This window comes from Drosophila bipectinata, chromosome 2R (assembly GCF_030179905.1).
Source record: "Drosophila bipectinata strain 14024-0381.07 chromosome 2R, DbipHiC1v2, whole genome shotgun sequence".
Taxonomy (NCBI): Eukaryota; Metazoa; Arthropoda; class Insecta; order Diptera; family Drosophilidae; genus Drosophila; species Drosophila bipectinata.
In genome coordinates, this window is record NC_091737.1 from 4845555 (window position 1) to 4868205 (window position 22651).

General features: G+C 41.3%; 1 protein-coding gene across 14 annotated transcripts in view; it reads right to left on the bottom strand.

Annotated features, from left to right (window-relative positions):
• LOC108124158 (transcriptional regulator ATRX homolog) overlaps positions 1-22651 on the bottom strand; it is a 289518-nt gene that overhangs the window by 106139 nt on the left and 160728 nt on the right. The window lies entirely within an intron of this gene.

Sequence of the window (22651 nt, forward strand, 5' to 3'; positions counted from 1 at the left end):
CGTCAGTAGTGGCAACTGGCAAGATCTTACCGGGGGGAAAATGATCCCGGATTTGGTCGTTGTTGCATAGGTGATACCAAATTGGACTGATGCTTTTATGGCGAACATCAGTTATCGCGTTGGTTATCTCATCCATCTCATCTCATCTCATTCGCAGTAATCCATTTGCAAGTAGACTCATTTGAGATGTGGGGATCACAAATGATTGCTCCAGCTGGGCACCCTGATACTTTCCTCGTTGATGCATCATAATGGTCATCTGTTGTTTCAACGATCTTAGGCGATTGGTCGTAGCTATGCTTCCTTTTTTCACCACGTTAATGGTAGAGTCAACAATTGAGAATTGGTTTTGGCAGCTGGAGGAGGAATTCCTTGTTACCTTTGCAATAGTTTTAACCATATCTTCTACGTACGTGGAATTAAGTACGCCAAACAATTTATTGGGCACAGTTCCAATTATTATTAACAGTTATCGTCGTTTTCGGAAGTGATGCATTTGGATTCCTGAATCAAGCGTACAGATAGCTATAATGGTCTAACGTGGATCCGCACGATGCAGTTCAGTCAAGCCATCCGAGAGATCATGTCCTTCCAATATTGATCCACGTCGTAGAATACTATCATTATCCACTCTAAAACTACCATTCTCGTCTTTTAATACTTTCGTAGAATATTCCAGGTTTGTTGCTGAACTCAGTCACTTTTAAAGGCTGTGCCATGGCTAGTGTAAACAGCAATATAAGTTCTAAGATTATGTGTAATGGTGACAGCCTTCCCCTTTTGCATTGTTCAGGGGGCTCCTCCTACTGTTCAGGCTTACGGGTGACGTCCAATTAGCGCTTGTTGTTGATTTCATCTGGAAATGAGGATGCTAACTGCGTCACTGGTCTCTTGAAAATTCCAGATGAATTTTTTATGTCGACAACCCGGACGAAACATAGGGTCCCAGTTACGTTTTTATGACTCGTCCCATAGGCCAACTCATCACAAGCATATTTTCTTCCCTTAAGAGGACTAGCAAGCCCTCCTTGTTATTTTGAAACGCATGCTTCCATTTTAGATCATTGTGCAGATCTTGTAGGTACTCACATGCCCACTGCTTCAGCATGCTTCAGTGTTGAAACCAGTTCCCATCGATTTAATAGAGAATTTTCCCACAGGGTGGGTTTGGCATCAGGAGGAACCGTCAATGGCTTGCCAATTAAGGAATGTCGTTAATGCTGATTTGTCAGCGGGGTCTGACGGCATGGGAGTGATAGGGCGCGAGTTGAGAATTGTCTTTACTTCAACGTGCTGTGTTGATTCGATTACCATTACTTAAAATGTTAAGAAGGCATGGAAGCAATGGTACTAGAAGCCATTTTGCAGCTTCCCATAGATCACCAAATGATGGCGCATCACCAAATGATGAATTAAAAGTCGATTTGCCTTTGTTTGCAGTGCTGGACTATGCTTTCCTTAGCATCCCTGGAAAAGACGGCGCTTTCTAACTCGATTTATTTTTTGTTGGCCCCAATAAAATTCGTAGCATTATCGCAATAGATCGTGTGACATTTTTCTTGACGTTGCAGGAAGTGGCGGAGAACGGCTAGAAAGGCATCTGTGGTAAGATCACTCACCAACTCTAAATAAAGAGCCTTTGTTGCGAAAAACAAAAATCTGCGATGTAAGTCTTGTCCGATCGTTCGCCTTGAATCTTATAATGAATCCATAATAGGACCGCAATAGTCTATTCCAGTGTTGAAGAATGGACGATTTGATTTGGTTCATTGGTTTTGTCATTGACGATAGTTGACGATCTATGGCGCGTAAGGCTTGTGCATTACAGTGCAAGTTGTTTTCATGTAGTTCTCTCATGATCACGATCGTGTCATTGTAGGAGAGCAATACAGGATGTTTTGCATCATAAGATAGATTAAAATTCTCTTATCAGCCTCCTACACGGATTAAGCCATATGGTCCGAAGATGGGGGCCAACGATGCAAGAGAATTCTTTTTATCTACGGTTTTGTATCGTTTTAACTGTTTGCATTCTGCATTGCATTGTTAAATTCAATCTGCTGAATTGTACGCAGGATAATTGTGCGTCGTAGGATCAATTCGCATAGGCATAGAGATTTTGTTGGCGCTCGGCTGATTTTGTACCAGAATCAGAGCACATATGCAGTCCGTTGCTCTTTGTGGAACGAGTTGCTGTGCCGGCAATTGTATATTTCTCCCCCGAATGCGTCATTCTTCTCCTAACTGATCCAAAACATGGTTGGCATGTTAATCCAGTTCTCCTTAGATCCATGCAAGAAAAGAGGACCATAGAACCAAATATTATTATGTGTTAGATTACTGGCGGTAGTTCCTCTGGACAAAACATCAACTCCGTTGTTAGTGGATGGTATATGGCGCCATTAAGACTGCTCCGTTACTTCTTGAATCTTGGCTATCCTATTCGCCACAAACAGATGTGTAGTTCCTGTGGGGCTGGAACCTTGCCATTAATTAAGATGTTAAATTTGTTCAATGCTTGAAGCTCAGAGCGATAGTTTTTCCATTCTGACTGGAGAACTAACGGGAGTTCGTCGTCCCAAGCTATATTAAATTCCCACAGGCGTTGCCTGAAGATTTTTGTTTTTACTAAAACTAGCGCAAATAATCCTATCAGGTCAAAGATGTGTGATATCTCAGAGCAGACCACTGGTTTTGTTAAAATAAGAGCTTTGCTTTTCTCTGTTCTTCCACAAAATTGGTCTTTGTTGGGCATCCATATGAGCCCAAAGGTTTTGACAGTGTATTGGTCCAGTATCTCACTTAATTTCACGTGGCTGTATTGTTGAAGAACCATTTTTGAAGTTTCAAGCCGTGTGGAAGTAATATTTTGGATTTGCACTGTTTCCTTTGGATTTGCACTGCTTCTGCGACTGAATCAGCACTTATCAAACAATCGTTTACATAGAAGTCATTTTCGAGTGCTGTCGATCCTAGAGGGTAGTTTCCCCGTGACCGGATCGACCTAGATGATTAAGGCATTTTGTCGCCAGGAATGGGGCTGTCTTTGTGCCGTTCGTGTTTACTGTTTTATGTTGGTAGTATATGAGGTCTTCCGCTAGATCGTTTCGCCAAACTATGAGTTGATTAAATTGGTCATCCGGGTTTATCCATACTTGACGGTAATCCATACTTTTCTTACTCTTTTTACTCTTTTTCCATACTTATGTGCCGTAAATACATACTTATGGGTTCGGAACCGTAGCAGTATATCCATTTGCTCTGAACTGTAGGACCCGTTTGTAACATGTCATTCAAGGATTTCCCTCTTGACGTTTTGCACGACGCATTAAATACTACTCGCCGTTTTGTGCTACTGCTGTCAGGCTTCAAGACCCAGTGATCACGAATAAAATATTGATATTTGGGTATATGGCTTGACGGCACCAGTATTATATGTCCCAACGCTTAGTACTCTTCCATGAAATCAGAATCACCTTTCCGAACGTTACCAGTCGAGCGTCGCTCAAGAGTGAGAAACCTTTTGATAGCAATGTCTTTTGACTCTCCTAGGGCTGAAGGGTGTTTGGCAAAAGGCAGCTTTACAATAAGACTTCTGTCGGCTGCTCTTTTCAGGTTTTCTACAGAGTATTTCTCACAATGTTTTTCTGTCGGAGATCGATATTTCGTTTGATTGTCCAGGTTATCCAATTCCCGAAACCTTTCAATCAATGGGTCAGTTTCTAGAGTCAGCGTTGCTCCACAGGACACGGCCGATTGAGTTCTGGCCTTTATTCTGCCTGCGACAATTCGTCCCAGTTTTCGTTGAATCGGAAGGAATAACGAATAATAGGGTTCGAATCCTATGAGTAGATAAATTCTCCCAGGTTTATCGAACTGGGGATCTGCTAATGCACACTCATTGGGTATTTCCTTCTCAAATAGAGAAGGGTTGAGATGGTTGGTCAGTTATAATATGCGGAAGGACAAAGGCTTCTATGAGCTGCAAACTGGGGCAGAATCCCAAAAAGATGCCAAAAATAGAGAAATAAGAAAGAAAGTGATTGCAGTATTCTTTCATTATATTGCATCACTAGTATAATACGTAAGGTACTTTTTGATGAAGTTAAAAAACCAAACAAAAGATATTGTCAGTTATTACAAAGGAGTGAACCTTCGCGCTGACCGCGCTATTCAGTAGTAGTATGGTATGATTGGAAAGTTAACAAACTATAAATATTTTGTTAGGGTTCTAAGCATTTTAAAGGTTGGTTGTTATATGAAAATAAATATTACTGTATACGATCATCGTATTACGATGTTACAAGCAGTTTTTGTTTTCTGCTACTTTTTACTACTATAGACGATAGGTCTCAACTTGTTCTTACACTTGCTGGACTTCTACTAAGTTCCTATTTTTTCCTCAAAAAGGCGAGAATTATCATAGGATCCCACTATTATGCGCCAAGCATGTAAATGGCTTTCCTCGTTTAGCTCAGTGTGGCATATCAGTCTCTCCGCATTGCCGGATAGCGCAGACGTGAGGTACCACATTTTCTTCACCGCTGGCATGTTAACTTTTTGGACCATGCAGGAAAATAGATCGTGGCATTGCTTTCACTTTATTACATCTCCATAAAATTTTGTAATATTTATCTGAGATATTTATTAATCTGATTTGAAAATCACTGTGGTTCAGTAACGAAAAACCTTGGTCATAAGGGCGTTTTGCACCTCTTCTTTTAGCTAAATGTATGCCTGCTTGTTGGATCCACTGTCTATTGGATCTTCATATTTCGCAGGGCACTCAAGGAAGCTCAGAAAAGAATAAGGTTCATACCAATGTTATATTATTCATACGAACTCCTGGCGCGATAACCAGGATAATAACCAGCGCGATAAGGTTCATACGAATGTTATATTATTCATACGAACTCCTGGCGCGATAACCAGGATAATAACCAGCGCGATAATAAGGACACGTTGCACAAAACAAGGAGCTGATCGCAGGACATTTCAAAGCCTGGCTGGAGGAATGGGGCTCATCCCTCACTAACGCAAAGGCCAAAGCGACTCTTGATGTAGCCCTGCTGAACAAAGGCCCACAGAAAACGTTCAGCAAAGCGGTTTGCGGTTTAAGCTGTTGCCTAGCAAAAACACTAGATAAGATCATAGCCAAAAGACTTTTGTGGTTTGTAACTTACAACAATCTGCTAAATAAAAACCAATTTGGATTTCAGCACATCTTACTCGTCACTCTTGATTTTTCAAAAGCCTTTGACCAAATAGGTGTGCATTCTACTTCTGTCTCTTCCTCTTAAGCGAACGGTCGTGATTTATTTTGTGCGCACTGCGTTTTTGTAAATATTGCGTTTATAAATGTTGGTAAACCGGTGTTTACTCGCTTGTGAACCGAATCTAGAATCTTAAGAATCTTAAGCTTAAGCTTAAACTGGTTTTCGTAAAATCAATGACCAGCTCTGTGCGCTTGACATTCCGTTTAGCGGCCTTCAGTTGTTAAATGAGTTCCCTAAGCGTAACAAATCCGCTGTGTGTAAACTGCCTCAGCCTGCTCAGCCGAAATTAACGCAGCCGCTCATATCTCTGGCTACCCCAAGGGCTAGAACTGAAAAAAATTCGCCGTCTATCGCACTACAAATGAGCAATTGTCGGAGATGTCCTCCGTGGCATCCCTTCAAGTGATACCACGGGTCCTAGTGAATGAAACCCCCGTTAGAGTCACCCAAAAGAGTATTCCACAGTCCGGACCACCGGCGTGAACCAGTGGGAGTGAAACTTCCCCATATCAGAACCACGGACCAACCTTCCACCGGCACCGACTGATGCTGCAGTTATCGTACGTGCGACACCAAAACCCTTACGGGTAATTCCTTCATCGAAACATATGTTTGTTGCTCGGCTTGCCCCTCATACTTCAGAGATTAATATCTCGGCTAATATGAAAGATGGAGAACACAACTAAACATAAATATAATTATATAAGTCGCGCGTCTTTTTTCAAGATTCGTGAGCCCTTTTTCAAGATTTCGGTAGACACCCAACTTGCTTCTGAAAAGGTCCGCGAAATCTTTATATATTACATGTTCATATATACCGCCTTCGGCTGAACCGCCCACATACTGGCATCATTTGTCATTATTCAATCCGTTTTCAATCTTATGACCGATCGTGACAAGCTTGTAGCTCTGGGTGACTTTAATATCCCAGAAATAAAGTGGTCTAATGTCAAAAACTCCCCATCTTTATCGCTTATCACGCACCATCACTTCACCGCGGGCACGTTTGAAATATTTGTAGGTCAAATTTACCATGTAAGAAATTCGTTAGATCGGCTTTAAAACTTATGTTTTTTATCCGATCCTGATGGCACCACCCTTTCCAGAGCTTTGCCCCTTTCAACCCCAGAAGATCCTCATCACCCCACGCTGGAGGTTTCAATCGAAACCATTTCTGGTATCGATCAGAAGTTTCCATGCGTGGAAAATAAGATTCGCTGTTTCCGTAATGGTGGTATTTTACAAACTTAAAAGCCTATTCGATAGCCATTATCGCCTTATCCTAAATAGCCTTATCCTTATTTGATTGGTCCGATATTCTGGCATGCACCGATGTAAATGTCACATTAGAAAAATTTGACCATACTTTAAATACATTTTTCGACTCATGTTTGCCATGGAAATATCCGTCCGCTTCAACAAATCCTCCTTGGTTTATAGGTGCCTCACGAACCTAAAAAATACTAAAAACAGCCTCTTACTTAAATATAAAAAAACGTGAAGAAGTATAGATTTTTCAAGATATCTACTAGCTCGGTCAAATTTTACCGTGCATAACGCTGAATGTTACAGGGATTATATACAGATTATACAGATCCGAAGCAGTTTTATAATTTTGTAAACACAAAGCGTAAACATGTATCTTTTCCACACCTGCTTACGTTTGAAAATTTATCTGCGACCTCTAATCAGGCCATTACCGATCTATTCGCAGAATTTTTTCAAACAAATTACTAACCGCCTAAATTGACAGATCAGCCTTTCGCATACAACATTTAATCAGCAAATCTTATTTTCTATCCGTTTTTCTCCGAGAATAGCTTATTATTTGATCTTCTAAAGATCAACCCATTTATTCGCCAGCTACAAGGCAGAAAACTCCTAAAACTAACCAAAATTGCAGACATGGAAGTAACAGCAACCGAACACAAGACATTGAATACGATACATCGACGAAGCCACAATCCTGCAAGAACTAAAATCACAAAAAGTTACCGAAGTCAGGAAAATAATGAAAAGGCAAAACAACACCAACCTTGTGGACAACACATTGGTTGAAACTGGCGTAGTCATAATTACATTCAAAACCACCAAGCTTCCAGAAAAAATAAAAAATAAAATACGAATCTGTCCGCGTAAGAGATTATATACCACTAACACTTCGATGCAAAAAATGCCTTCGATTCGGACACCCAACAATCATATGCAAAAGTACAGAATCAAGTGCAAACTGTTCTGACGCGAAACACACAAACGTTGGAGATATATTTTCCAACGAAAAAAAGACTGTTTAAACTGTAAAAATAACCCAGAAATCGCAAAACCAAAAATACCGAACCTTTTTAAAACAACAGGAGCTGGCAGCTATAAGAACAAAAGAAAAAGTCGGCCATAACACCGCCCAACGCATATACTTTGAACGACATGACTACCAAATACGAGGAACCTACGCTAAAAAACTTACAAGCGCCACTACTCTAAAAACAACAAACACCCAACCACCAAAATCAAACCCAACCAAAACCATACTGCAACATCAAATCTTACACACTACACTTGCACCCCGAGACACCAACCCCCAAAAGACAATCACGTCCGGACCAACCAATTCAACAACACCATTAACCCAACCTAAAAAGCACCAGCACTGCCACACTCAGGGCATAGAAGAAATGGACACAGACTACACTTACCTCATACATCAAAGATTACACCTCATACATCAAAACTCACGGGAGACCTAAAAAAAAAGAATATTTCCCAAGGATAAATCTAACACCCTAGGCGCCAGCTTTAAACCCTCCAAACAAAAAGCCAAAAATAGTAATAGAAACAAACACACTAACCACAGCGAAAGCGAATCTTTTCAATCTTCTCCTATCTTTATAAGAGCACTTTCGCTGCATCGAGTGAGACGCTCCCGGACCAGGGTTCGCCTTAGGGGCCCCGCCGGTTGGTTTAGAGGTTGACGCTGGTGCCTTCCTCTCCACGCTGTTCGGTGGTCCCATGGCTAGCCCCGCTTTCGAAAAAGAAGCCTTGGCAACCTCCTTCGCACCGGTGCAGCCCGTTTCCAGATGTTGTCCCTCTGTGGGGGGCTTCTCCATCTCAGCAACTCCGTTCTGATCTCCGCTTTGGTTTTTATTTGGTAAGGTAGTATTCATGTTTTGGTCCCACGGGTAGGCGGAAAGGGGTTCGTCCATCATGACATATGTTCTAACTTAAAACCAAAAAACTTAATCAGTTTCCTCTACTCCACCCTAAAGTCAAGCTCATTAAAAATACTTATATATATATCTATAGAATCACAGAAATATATCTATAGAATGTCACTTATCACAATCCAATGGAACATAAAAGGTTATGTGAATAAATACAACAACTTACTCATACTAATTAAAAAATACTCCCCACATATATCACTACAAGAAACACACATACGTCACATTAACAATATACCAACCCAAATCAACTATATTCTACTAACAAATATTGCAACCTACAGATTTGGAGGCGTAGCCTACTATACATTAATCAATCCAACATACTACAATTAACATCCCAAACAACCTTGAAGCACTAGCAATACACAATAAAAATAAAATAAAATGACATTAAAATGATTTGTGATTGATTTTGATTTTGACCCAGTTTTCTTTTTCTTAATCAGCTCCTTAGCGGCGAAATACATAAACAAAACACCAACATCCAATCGTTTTGAATTCATTTTTGCTTATTTTTTTTTTGTTTACAAACAACAGCTGTTCAGTATTACCCTTTTCCTTAATTTTTTTGGTCAAACTAGCTCGGTAGCTGAAAGTGCGATTTCGCTAGCGGATTTTCGACAGCGGATTTTCCTCATCTCAGTACTATGCGAAAAGTTCAACAAATATCATCGAACAACCACCGTACTCTCCAGATATGGCCCCGTGTGACTTTTTCCTGTTTACAAAACTCAAATTACCACTTCGTGGAAACCGTTTTGGGAGCATTGCAGACATCAAAACTAAATCGCAACAAGAACTGAAGGCCATCCCAGAATATATTTTTAAAAAGTGATTGTTATACAGTAGACCCTCAGTAGAGTAGACAGACAGTAGACAGGTTACACACCCTCCCCATCAGCTCAAACCATAGACATTTACATATTTCAAACCTCAAACTAGCTTCAGCACTACAAACCCTCAAAGGATCTGCCCCAGGACCCAACAGAATCTCCTACCAAATAATAAAAAATAGCTCCAATACTATAAAAAATAGAATAATAGTTCTAATTAACAAAATATTCGATACTTACATACCACAAGCCTAAAAAACTAGCCTTATAATTCCCATCCTGATCAAAACACCCTCTTACAGACCCATATCCCTTAACTGTTGCCTAGCAAAAACATTAGATAAAATCATAGTCAAAAGACATTGGTGGTTTGTAACTTACAACATTCTGCTAAACAAAAAACAATTTGCATTTAAAAAAGGCAAATCGACTTTGGACAGTCTACTTTACGTAGACTTTCTCATATCAAAGTCACACCAGCACAGCTCACTCGTCACTCTTGATTTTTCAAAAGCCTTCGACCAAATAGGTGTGCATTCCATAATTGGCAAACTTCAGGAATGGAAAACAGGGCCGAAAATAATAAATTACGTCAGAAATTTCATGCTTAGTAGAAAAATAATTATCCGTGCCGATCAACACAGATCCAACTCACTACCCATATTCAATGGAATCCCTCAAGGATCCCGTTATACTATTCCTTATAGCTTTTAATAAATTGTCTAATATAATATCTTTGCAAAAGGAAACCAAATTTAATGAATACGCTGATGACTATTTTCTTATAATTAACTTTAATAAGAAGCAAAAAAATATTAGCTTTAATCTAGGTAACCTTTTAAATGACATAGAGAACTGGGGTTTATATTCCGGGGCATCCCTATCCTTATCAAAAACCCAACACCTCCATATTTGCAAAAAGCACAACTGTCACTGAGCCGTAACAGTCCATAGCATGCAAAACTCACAGTAAGCTCGTTAAAAATCTTAGGAATAAATATAGACAGCAAATACAAATGGAACACACACATAGATAAACTTATACCTGCACTTCACAAAAAAACTAAATATAATAAAGTGCCTATCCAGTCTCAAGTTTAAAGCATAGTACTGAGTTGACGAAAATCCGCTGTTGAAAATCCGATAACGATATTGCACTTTATTCAGCTACCGAGCTAGTGTGACCAAAAAAATTAAGAAATAAGGTAATACTGAACAGCTGTTGTTTGTAAACAAAAAACAAATAAGCAAAAATGAATTCAAAACGATTGGTTGTTGGTGTTTTGTTTATGTATTTCGCCGCTAAGGAGCTGATTAAGAAATAGAAAACTGGGTCTAAATCAAAATCCAAATCAATTACAAATCATTTCAATGCCATTTTATGGCATTAAAATGCCCCTTGTGGGTCAAATCCCATATTATGGGCTTCGCCTTGACCGCAGAAATTAATTTTAATTTGTCCTGGCGCGTCGAAAATTTTTCGGGCCGACTATTTTTTTGTTTGATCAATTGACCCTCCATGTCACACCTATAGAAATAAATGAAATTATTTCTTTTAACTCCCCGAGATCAGCTGTTTATTTTTTTTGATCCGGCAACACCATTAAAATCGATAACAAAAATTTTCGTCAACTCAGTACCCGCAAAATCTAGAAGGCGAAAATTTCTTCGTCTTCCTTTTTTTACACCATTTTTTTTATATGGAGTTTGACAGCTGTCACCCGTTCGACAGCGGATTTTCGTCAACTCAGTACTATGCTTAACTGCAGTACATACACATTAATCAACGTGGTAAAAGCTACTATTGTTGCAAAAATAGAATAAGGCCTGTTCCTATACGGACACGCCCCCAAAACCACAATAAACAAATTAAAACCGCCCTTATTCTCCGCTATTCGCCTAGCTGTGTGGGGGTCGCTCGTTGGACCAAAACCAAACAAAATTAAATAAAAGATTAAGTTAAAAGTTTTTAAAATAGTAAACAAAAAAACATATGGTTTTGTTTGCCTATCTGACCCAATGCAGCTGATAATGAATGTCGATAGGCTCAGCTGACCCGAACTGACATTCACCCCCCCCCACAGCTGCTTCCCTTTTTGAAATTCACCCACCCGCGTATGCACCTTTCAAAAGGTGACAACCATAAGGTGGCATTTCCTGTCTGCCACCTGATTTCACTTTTCTTCTGAATCTCGCTGCGGACAGATCATTAAATATTAATAAAATCATATTAAATATCCCAGCGAGAGAGAGAAAAACCCAATAATTTCATAAACCCTAACGTATAGTTACTCAAATGAAAAAGAAAAAAAAAACTTAAAAATCCCTAATTATCAATTTTTATATCATTTTTTAATACTTTCTGAATTATTATCGCTAAGCAATCCAATTGAAATATTTTTTTTGTAAGCACCAAACTGATTTATTATCTTTAATTATCTTTGATTATTATTATCTTTACTACTGAATTGTTATAATTACGGCCACATTAATATTAATTATAATTTTTTATTCTTATGGTTAATGAAAACCACATTATGTTAATTTATTTTATAAGAGATTTACCTTAATTATAACGTTAAGGGGGGACATCTGAGTAGAATTTTGAAAAAATCGAAATTTTTTTTTTTCGCTTAAAAAATTCTTTAGGGACTTAAAAATGACATATCAAAATATAGAGTCCGGCAAAAGTGTCTAAGTGTCAAAATTTTTCATTCTGCGGCGATGCCTCACAGGTATATCCCACAGTACTTAAAACTTTAAACGCGTTTTTCTCGAAACCACTTTTTTTGAGTTGGCCGAACACCTAACTCGAACAACTCTTAACCTATCGATCTAAAATTTTGACAGTATACTCAGAATACCTATGTCTATCGACACACGTAGGATTTTTTTTTTTATTTTGCTTACTTTTTTTTTTATCAACAATTTTGTGACGTTTTTTGTTAGTGAAAATTGAAAATTTTGTTCAATCACTTGCCATTTTGGAAAAAATCAATATATCGAAAAAATCCTACGTGTGTCGATAGCCGTTGAGATAAAGAAACTAACCAAACTTGATTTTTTGTTCTAGATCAAAAATTAAGGACGTTAGGTGTTCGGCCATGGACCCCCTTTAAAAAAATAGGGCCTACGAATAAGGGCTGCAGGGCCGCCATTTTGTTTTCGATTTATTAAAAAAAAATTTTATTGTGTAGTTTAAATATAATATAATAAAACCCCATTTACAAATTTTCGATTAGCTGTTTTTATTTGGCCAAAAAAAATTCGAGAAAAACCGTTTTTTTTTGGCCTGTTACTCAGATGTCCCCCCTTAACTAAAATGAATTTGTACTAGATCTTTTGTTTGGGCACCGGAAGAATCGCGCCACCTAGGTAGTTCAACAACATTTAGCCACCTCTTTACATATCTCTTAGCCAAGGAATTTTTTTTGTTATCCCCCTCACAATGCTATTTGGGAATCCTTCTCCCAGTCCCTTTTCTACGATTCGATCTACGACGATTCGCGTGACGACCATGTCCCTACTGAAGGTACAAGAACCACTCCCACTTTCCCTGAGCACGGCTGGAGCCTGTTAGTGAATCGAAGTACCTTCAGGACATGTGCCAAACCGTTACTGCTTTCGGTACCTTTCGTTCTACTCCAACACATAACCTCCTATAAGAAGCCATTCCTCCAAGAGAATTAAAACGAGATCTGCAAACAGCCAAACTAAGTAAAAACCTAATTTATTCCAAAGACACGCTAATACACACTTTCGTAAAACAAAGTATATTATGTTCTTATATTATTATATTCACTGACGGATAAAAATAACCGACATTATAACATACGCCATTAGAACGGAAACAAACATCCTAAAATGTGGAATCCTGCCACCATATTCTTCTGTTCTAATAACCGAAATCATCACCATTCTCGAATCTATCAGAATTATAAAAAACAAAAGAGGCAAATATGTAATCTGTTCAGACTCTCTCGCAGCAATAGAATCAATTAAAAATACAAGCAATAAAAATATTTATCCAAATAAAATAAGATCATTAATAACCCAGTTGGCCCCAAAAATCAAATTAATTTGGATTCCTGGCCATGCAGGCATTGCAGGAAACGAACTAGCAGATCAAGCAGCACAGTTAACCAACAAAAGCTCACTAATTTTTACCCCACTTAAAATTACCCGACTACGTCTAGGACACACCAGCCTGACCCACCAACACTATCTGAACCAAATTCCAACACTTCCTTCTGTCAAGGCAACCTCTCCTTACACCACATACTAAGCACATGTCCACCTCTCTTGAAAACAAAGCAAACTATCTTCCAGAACTCCAACCCTCTACATCTCCTCAATGACCTAAAAAAAGAAAACATTGAAAAAATATACATTTTCTAAAAACAACAAATTTATACCACAAAATATAAATATAAATATATACGCGCCCATTGGCGCGTACGCGCGGTGGTCACCCGGCCGAAAGGGAGGCGTGACATACGGTCCTGGACAGGCGACTTCCGACCCCGTCGGAACTGACGAGACTTCGGCAACTCCCAATCCAGGCCCGCCGGGGCGAAAAGGCACGGCGTTTCCTGGCGTAGAGGAGCCGGCTGTAGACAGCAAACTCTGAACCGGGGCCGCTGGTGCGCATGCACAGCGGGTTACGGAGACGTCCACCAGTAGCCATCTCCCAAACCGGACTCGCCGGTGCGAAAAGCACGGCGTTTTCCTGGCGTAGCGGAGCCTACTGCAGGCCGCACACTCCGAACCAGGAGAATTAGTCTCCTCACACGCTAAGACAGCAATGGCCAATCATTAGGGGCCGCGGGAGATAGGCTATGGACCAATACGAACGGGGAAGGGTAGGGTTTCACCATCGAGTATGAAGACGGAATCAACGTGGAACGTAACGGTTCCCGGAGCAGCAGCAGACGAATGGAAAGACAAGATTACATCGCCCAGTGGGAAGACGGAATCAACGTGGAACGTAACGGTTCCCGGAGCAGCAGCAGACGAATGGAAAGACAAGGTTACATCGCCCAGTGGGAAGACGGAATCAACGTGGAACGTAACGGTTCCCGGAGCGCCAGCAGACAAATGGAAATGCAAGGTTACATCGCCCAGTGGGAAGACGGAATCAAGGTGGAACGTAACGGTCCCCGGAGCACTAGTGGACGAATGGAAAGGCAGTGAGGGCAGTGAAGGGCAGAGCTCCATCATCGAGTGGGAAGACGGAGTCAACGTGGAACGTAACGGCTCCCGAGGCAACGGTGAGCACATGAGCCCGCCGCGCAGCGGTGTTCAGGATAGGCGACAAGACTGGGAGCAGCAAAGGAGCAAGGAGCAACAGGGGAGGCGAAGGAGGCCAGCGGCACTTCGCATAGCAACAGCAGGGGTCAGCGGCCGAAAGGAAAGGGGCAACGGCCGCACGGACGGCCACCTGCCAGCAAGAAAGTGGCGTGATCTTGGAAAACAGGAGTAACGGCAGCCCGCCAACGGGAAAGTGGCGTGTTATTGGAAGCAGGAATAACGGCAACCCGCCAACGGGAAAGTGGCGTGATCTGTGGAACAGATTCCAGGAGGACTAACGGGCGCTCCAGAGGGTATAAAAGGAGGCCCAGTGGAGCGGCTCGGGACGAGTCTTTTTAGGAAGCTTGTAGCGTTGAGTTGGAGGACCGCCTGTGGAGAGTCCGCCAATCAAGTGTTAGAGCGTTTCTAAAAAGGATTCGGTTGTTTGAGTTGAAGGACCGCCTTTGGAGAGTCCAACAGCCAAACGTAAGGAGAACGAACGAGACAAGGAAAGATCAGTACAAGGACAGTTCCGTGGAAAGACCTAGGCGACAGGAGACGAGTTGGACCGGTTCCTGGCCCCGGCAGGTAGCCTTGCTAGGAAGTGCGGGAAGGATAAGTCTGGCGCACGCCACTCTGACTCCTGACTCACAACCAACAGACGTGGTCCTGCAACGGAAAGGACAGGCCAACTCAGGATCCCGAGCCCGGTTTGCTCCGGAGGACGAGAAGGACAGGACGAGAGAGGATCGGCGTCGGTTGGTTTCCTCGAAAGCTACAGGGTAACAGAGTCGAGTGTGGGCTATTCCCGGTCAAAGCAGGTAGCCTTGCAAGGAAGTGAGGAAAGAACAAGTCTGGCGTACGCCACGCGGGTTCCTGACGCGCAACCAACAGGCGTGGTCCTGCAGGACGCGGATAAGCCAACTCGGGAACTCACGCCCGCTTTTGAACGCGATCGGGGAGGCACCGAGCAGCTCTTGACCCGGGCCCATTGGCGCGTACGCGCGGTGGTCACCCGGCCGAAAGGGAGGCGTGACATACGGTCCTGGACAGGCGACTTCCGACCCCGTCGGAACTGACGAGACTTCGGCAACTCCCAATCCAGGCCCGCCGGTGCGAAAAGGCACGGCGTTTCCTGGCGTAGAGGAGCCGGCTGTAGACAGCAAACTCTGAACCGGGGCCGCTGGTGCGCATGCACAGCGGGTTACGGAGACGACCACCAGTAGCCATCTCCCAAACCGGACTCGCCGGTGCGAAAAGCACGGCGTTTTCCTGGCGTAGCGGAGCCTACTGCAGGCCGCACACTCCGAACCAGGTCCGCCGGTGCGCATGCACGGCGCATCTCCCTGGTGGTGCAGAGGCGACAGTCAGTAGCTATCTCCCGAACCAGTGCCGCTGGCGCGCAGAGCACGGCGTTTATCCTGGTGTAGCGGAGGCTACAGCCCGCCAACTCCCGAGCCCGGCAGTACAGCGCGTAGGCGCGGTATCCCCGGCGACTTAGTGGAGGCTTTTCAGTGCACAGCCGAAGGCCAGACCAAGTCAAAGAGGTGGAAGGCTTGACGACGGATCAACGAAGAGGAACCCCGGCAACGAGAGCAACAGCGGAAACACCAGCAACGGAGCAGAACACCAGGACGGCCGAAGGATACACCAAGGGTCACCAAAGGTACACCAAGGGTCATTCCCGGGAACCTGCGTAAATCATCATTGTAAGCAGAAAGAGCAGAGAATAAAGAGACTGCACAACGGAAAGCTATTTGAATTATTTTCTGGGCTTGGGCAATCACGTCGAACTATAAATTCGGTGGAACTAACCCGCAGACTCTGTGAGCTAGCCGCGGCATACTGTGGCGAGCGGAAGCAAAGAAAACAGTTCGTTACAAGGTGATCCTGATCAAGAATATAGCGGAGAATATAGCGTGGCGAGCGGAAGCAAAGAAAACAGTTCGTTACAAGGTCATCCTGATCAAGAATATATATACTTTATAGGGTCGGAGATGTCTCCTTCACTGCGTTGCACACTTTTGGACAAAATTATAATACCCTCTGCAAGGGTATAAAAATATCTAGCTACTATCTTTAAAAATGCCAAAGTTGGGTCATTCCCAATAGTTCAGTTATATGGCAGTTATTTATTTCCCAAAAAAAAGGAATGCATAAAAAATCCCAATTTTCTAACTCTAAAAACCCCAAAGTTTTGTCATTTCCGATCAATCAGTTAAAGGATATGGGATAATGGATAAAGTAAAAAGTAATTTTAAACCGCAAAGCCCTGGTACATCCGTACCAAAGAGGTTTTAACATCCCTTCATCTCTTATAAGAAATATGTATGTATGTAAAAATATGTATATGCCGTCAAAGGACGGCACCTTTTCTCACCTAACTTCAAGCAAGGAGATAGTGCGGAACATAAGTTAATTTTTGGTTAAAAAGTAAAAAATAAAGTCTGGCTTAAGAAGCACAAATATACCAGCGAAGATGGTAGGTGGCAGGTACCCGGTGGGTGATGCACATAAACAGACAGTAAATCAAAAGATTTACTATCCAAAAATGTTCACATTTAGGCAGCTTCTTGCAGATTTAAAGCAACGCTAAATTTTAATTCAAAGCAACGCTAAATTTTAATTCAAAGCAACGCTAAATTTTAATTTTTGTCGACACCCAGCTCGGCAATCTCTTTGCGCGCTGAACTGAAGGTATTTTTGGCCGCTTTTGTCATACAAGATCAACCACTGTCACTGTGCAGCGGCTCAAATTCCCTGAGCGATCAAATACAATGATAGATATATGTAACAAGTGAAAGAAGTCAGGAGCGTCGAGAAGTCCCAACGGCAAGTTTATAAAGTGACAGCAATAGGAATAAGAACCATACAGATATCTAAGAAAAGATTTGTTTAGTTTATTAAATTGCTTTTTAAAAATTGAAGTGAAAATTGATTAAATTTTTAAAGTATTGTATGTCGTGAATAATATTATTGACCCAAAATAATTATGAAATCCTAATGTGTCATATCCGATTGAACCCGAATCCCAATATCCCCCTTCACTTAAGTAAAATACTCAAACAAAAAGTACATTACTATGTTTGCTAATGCTATAGTATTACCTAAACATTTACTATGTTTAGGCGATTCCAATCACAATTTTTTGAAAGCGTGTTATACAATCAACCCCGTGTAAAATGAGGTATTTTAGTCTGGTCAGACTTTCACAAAAAGTAAAAAAACCAAGCAACGCGATGGAAAAACTTAAACTCTTCATTCGGCATCTAAGACCCGGGAAATTAATTTCCAAATCGCTAATTAATTTCCAAAGGCAGCTTCCTTTTTTTAAATTTCAACTTTTATATGGCGTTGCTACCTGATTTGTATAGCGTTATGTTGGTTGCGCTTCACTAATTCATGCTTTGGGGCTGAAATCTTAGTCAACTTCCGTGTGTTTTTTTTAAACAAAACTTTGGGGTGTAGGAGGTGTGCATTGTTGTTTATCTTTCTTTCTTTTGACCTTTTAGTTACTACTTGAGTTTATATTTTCTTTCGCCCGGGATTAAATGCTATACTTGCTTTGAAAATGCACAAGTTCACAAATTCTCAATTTACAGATAGATACAATTTAAAGTAATGAAAATATACAATTTTAGCTGCTCACGCATGACTGCATCATTTTTTGAAAATGATTGGATCTTTTTTTAAGTTTCTTTTATTTGTTGAATCTGTCTTTAAACTTTTTTCCTTTGGATTTCGTCTTTTACTGCGAGGATGCCCACGTACCGGTGCATGTTTTCATTGAGAACATACCATGGAGCCCCAGGTTCTTAAGATTTTTGATTATTAGCGCGATTGTATGATGCCTATGTTGCTGCTGCTCGCGCTCTCCTCCAAACTGGGAGCCATACGTCTAGATTAGTTTTTGGACTGAATTGTTAAGTAGGATTTTGTAGTCCAGGCATAGTGGCGATCAAGAGTTTATTATCCTGCAAAGGAAGAGTGAATCTTCCTGCAATCGATGTGCTTTGGCCAGGTTCATCGCCTATCGAGGTGGACGCCAAGGTGCTTAACTTCGTTAGCTTGGGGGTATAAGCAAATCGTTGTGTGAAAGTGGAGGGCATGTTTGTCTATTAAAAGTAAAAGTTATATTTATACGCTTCTAATCGTTATTGTGGAGGTATTGTACCTATTGTAGAAGTACGACTCAAGTAGCTTAAATTTAAATTTTGGCATGAGTTCATTAAGCGAATTTCGGTCGAAAACTTGAGATACGTCGAGAAAAATAGCGGTAAAGTATTCTCGCGGTTTTTGATTCAGTTCAGCCGGAACGATGGAGTAGTCTTATCGAAGTGGTAATATCGATTGGAGCGCTTACATTTGGATAAGTCCTCGAAAGGGGATACTTTAAATAATAACAATAGGGGATTAATAGTAAATAATAACCAAATTCTTAGTAAGTTTTCAACGCTCCCTCTCGCCCTCAAAAATCTCGAATTTCTGTAGCGCCAGTACAGGAAGGTACTTTTGATGCCAAACTATTTCTATAATAAAATATTTGGAGATAGACCTTTTCCCATTTCCCTAGAATTTGGGATCGTCTGATATCCAGATCAAGTTTGTTTTAAAATTTTGCTACGCCCACTCTCGCCCCCAAAAGAGAAATCTTGTTGTAGCGCCAGTTCGTTAATGTTTTTGGAAAATGTTTTGATGCCAAGCTGTGGCATCCAATGGCTAATCTACACCTACAAATCAAAAAGCTCCCAAGTCGGATAATTTGTAGAGGAGTTATAGACTTTTTAGTTTTCTACCCTTTTGAATAGGTAGTATTGCCGTAGGTTTGTTGAAAGAGTAAGAGTAGGCGCTTTGGTTCTTCTTTGGTTTGAAGCTTCTTTGGTGGCTATTTTGCGTGACACCTATTTTTTTAAAAGAATTGTGCACCATTTTTTAACATATCACAATTGCTAGATTAAGTTTGTTTATTACCATAGCTCGCAAATAAATGTTAACCGATTGCTGGGGTCTCAAAATAAGTGTTGTTCAATGAGTTTTTGATAAAAAAGTCTTTATCCAAAAAGGTTTGTTCGTATAAAAATTTTGCTCTCACTCAAATGACAAGCAATACTTTCTGTTCCTAGCTGCTCTATTTTTTCCTGGACCGTTTGACTTTGTGAGCCGATTCAAATTGTCTGCCTATTCAAACAAGACCCACTAACTTTCATCTACACACATACACAGTGTATATGTATATGAAAGTAAGTGGGTCTTGTTTTATTTGCCTTTGTGACATTTGGATATTCTGAAAAAATAATTAAATCGAAAATTGGACGGAAAATAAAAAAAATTAGATGCGCTTGCTCAGGTAGTGTAGTCTTGTAGTCTTGGCCATCCCGGCTACTCAGGTATCTGTTGAGGGAGCATTTCCAGTTTAACAATTTATTCTAAGCAAAAGGCAAACCAGATTAACAGCCAAACGGTTTTTACAGCCCCGACTTATTCAATAAATAATAATTCTACAGTTCAAGATCAATATTTTTTCGAACTACCAAACTGAGCGGACGTGCTTTGCCCGAGCTGCGGGAAAACTGCAACGTACAACAGTTAACCAAAAAAAAAATAACTGGGGCAACCCAATATAAGCGAAAAGACGCTGAACCACAATTTATGAAGACCAATAGACAAGCTTTTCATTGTTTTAAATAAATATGTGCCACGCAATGAGATCATTAAGAAACGATCAAAATAACGAGCGTAGAAGTTCAGTGAACCAAAGAAACGACTTCTACTCAACCCGCAATACCGAAGTGGAAAAATCGGCGATTAAGAGCAACCAGGCTTTACTGACTGCTGAAACCCAAAGGGCACGGTCTTGCTCACCCGCTCTGCTCACTCCGACTCCCGCGTCTTGGAGCTCGAAGTGTAAAAACCCTATGCAAACAACACTTGTTCAAAACAAGACATGTATTATCATGTACAGCTGCTCGTAGCACAACAGTCAAAATAATCTATGCAGGCTCTTCAAATATCAATGTGGAACACCAATGGTGTCTCACGGCATAACTAGAATTGTCACAATTCTTGACCGAAAACCATATTGACGTTATGCTACTGGTGGAAACGCATCTTACAAGCAAATACAACTTTCAAATAAGAGGCTACACAATCTACCGCACAGATCATCCAGATGGGAAAGCCCACGGCGGAACTGGAGTTCTAATCAGAGAACGCATTAAACACCATTTTCACAAATGTTTTGCAACAAACTTCTTGCAGGCCACATCGATACAAATTCAGTCAAGCAACGGAATCCGCACATACGCACTGGAGATCAAGTCTAGTGACTCCCATAGGGAGGCCAATGTACAATGTAATTATACCATAAATGTGAAAAATAAACTAGACTATGTTTCCCCTGGAAGTCCCACATACTGGCCAACACACTCACCAGACCTTATTGATTTTGCGGTGACAAAAAACATACCTCACAATCCAATAAGTGCCAAAGCAGTCTCGGACTTATTATCAGAACACTCGCCTTCAAAGCCCAGAAATAACCGAACACCCCTTCAGCCTGACGACGCCAAAAACGAACTAGCTTAAATACAAAAAGTACGTTAGTGCCCACATAGAACTCGCCCCGGATTTTAACATGGAATGGGACATCGACTTCACTACGAGCGCTCTTGAAGAAGTACTCGTTGCGTCAGCTAAAATCTCTATTCCTGAAGGAAAGGAAGTAGACCGAAACAAATACTACAAATCTAATCAGCAAATCAAACAGCTCGAGCCAGAAAAGAGGCGCACGCGTCGTGATTGGCAAAACAGCAGATCACCAGCTTCAAAACAACGCCTTAAGGAAGCAACCCGATCACTCGACCAGGCTCTTCACCAGCAGGAAGAAAATGCACAGCTGATTTACATCCAGAATCTCTGGCCAACAAGCACAAAGTACCCCCTGTGGAGGGCCCACCCAAATCTTAGCGCCCCAATTGAAACGAACACCCCGATAATAACTCTTCGGGATTCTGGGCTCGCAGCGACGAAGACCGAGCTTAAACATTCGCCACACATCTCCAAAGTTTCTTCCAGCCAAACCCAGCCTTAAATAGTTTGCAGACAACCTCTATAGCCCATTTTGGAAGTTCGATCAGCATCTTTGGGGTCAATAGGTCACCACCGGGAGCCTTTTTTGGTTTAAGCCCTCTTATGACTTTTTCGATTTCGTTTGGCCGGAATGAAGGTGCGGCTGGCTGAGGGGAGGACTCTGGCTGAAATACTGGCAGGAGAAATGAATCATTAATCTTGGCTATTTCCCAATAAAGTGGAAGAAATCCATCATTATAATGATACCGAAGCCTGGAAAGACCACACAATTCCGTCATCATACAGACCAATAAGCCTTCTATCTTGTTTGTCTAAATTGTTTGAAAAATGCTTGTTAACTCGCATAATACCACATCTGGAAGCTTGCAATATCATCCCGGCACACCAATTTGGCTTCCGAAGAAACTACGGAACCATCGAGCAAGTGAACAGAATACTGCAGCGCTATTTTCCTCGTCGTATCTCAAGCTTTCGACCGAGTTTGTCGCATTGGACTCATGCACAAAATTAAAACGTATTTGCCAAAATACACCCACAAGCTACTTATACCTCTACAATAGGGTATACTCAGTGAGATGCAACGCAGCTACTTCGGGCGACTACATCATCGAAGCTGGAGTTCCACAGGGAAGCGCACTCGGCCCGTGTCTATATGTTTTGTATACTGCGTATAATTCTAGGAAGGCACAACTAATAACGTCAACGTTCGCAGACGATACCGCTCTTATTCTTAGTGCAACGCAACGCAAGCAACAACCAAACTGCATAATCATCTTATAGTAGTGGAAAGGTAACGCAAGCAACAACCAAACTGCATAATCATCTTATAGTAGTGGAAAGGTGGCTGTCCGACTGGCGCATTAAAATAAACGAACAAAAGTGTATACGTTACAAAAAGTATAACGTCTACTCTTAATAGACAAACATGCCCTCCGCTTTCACT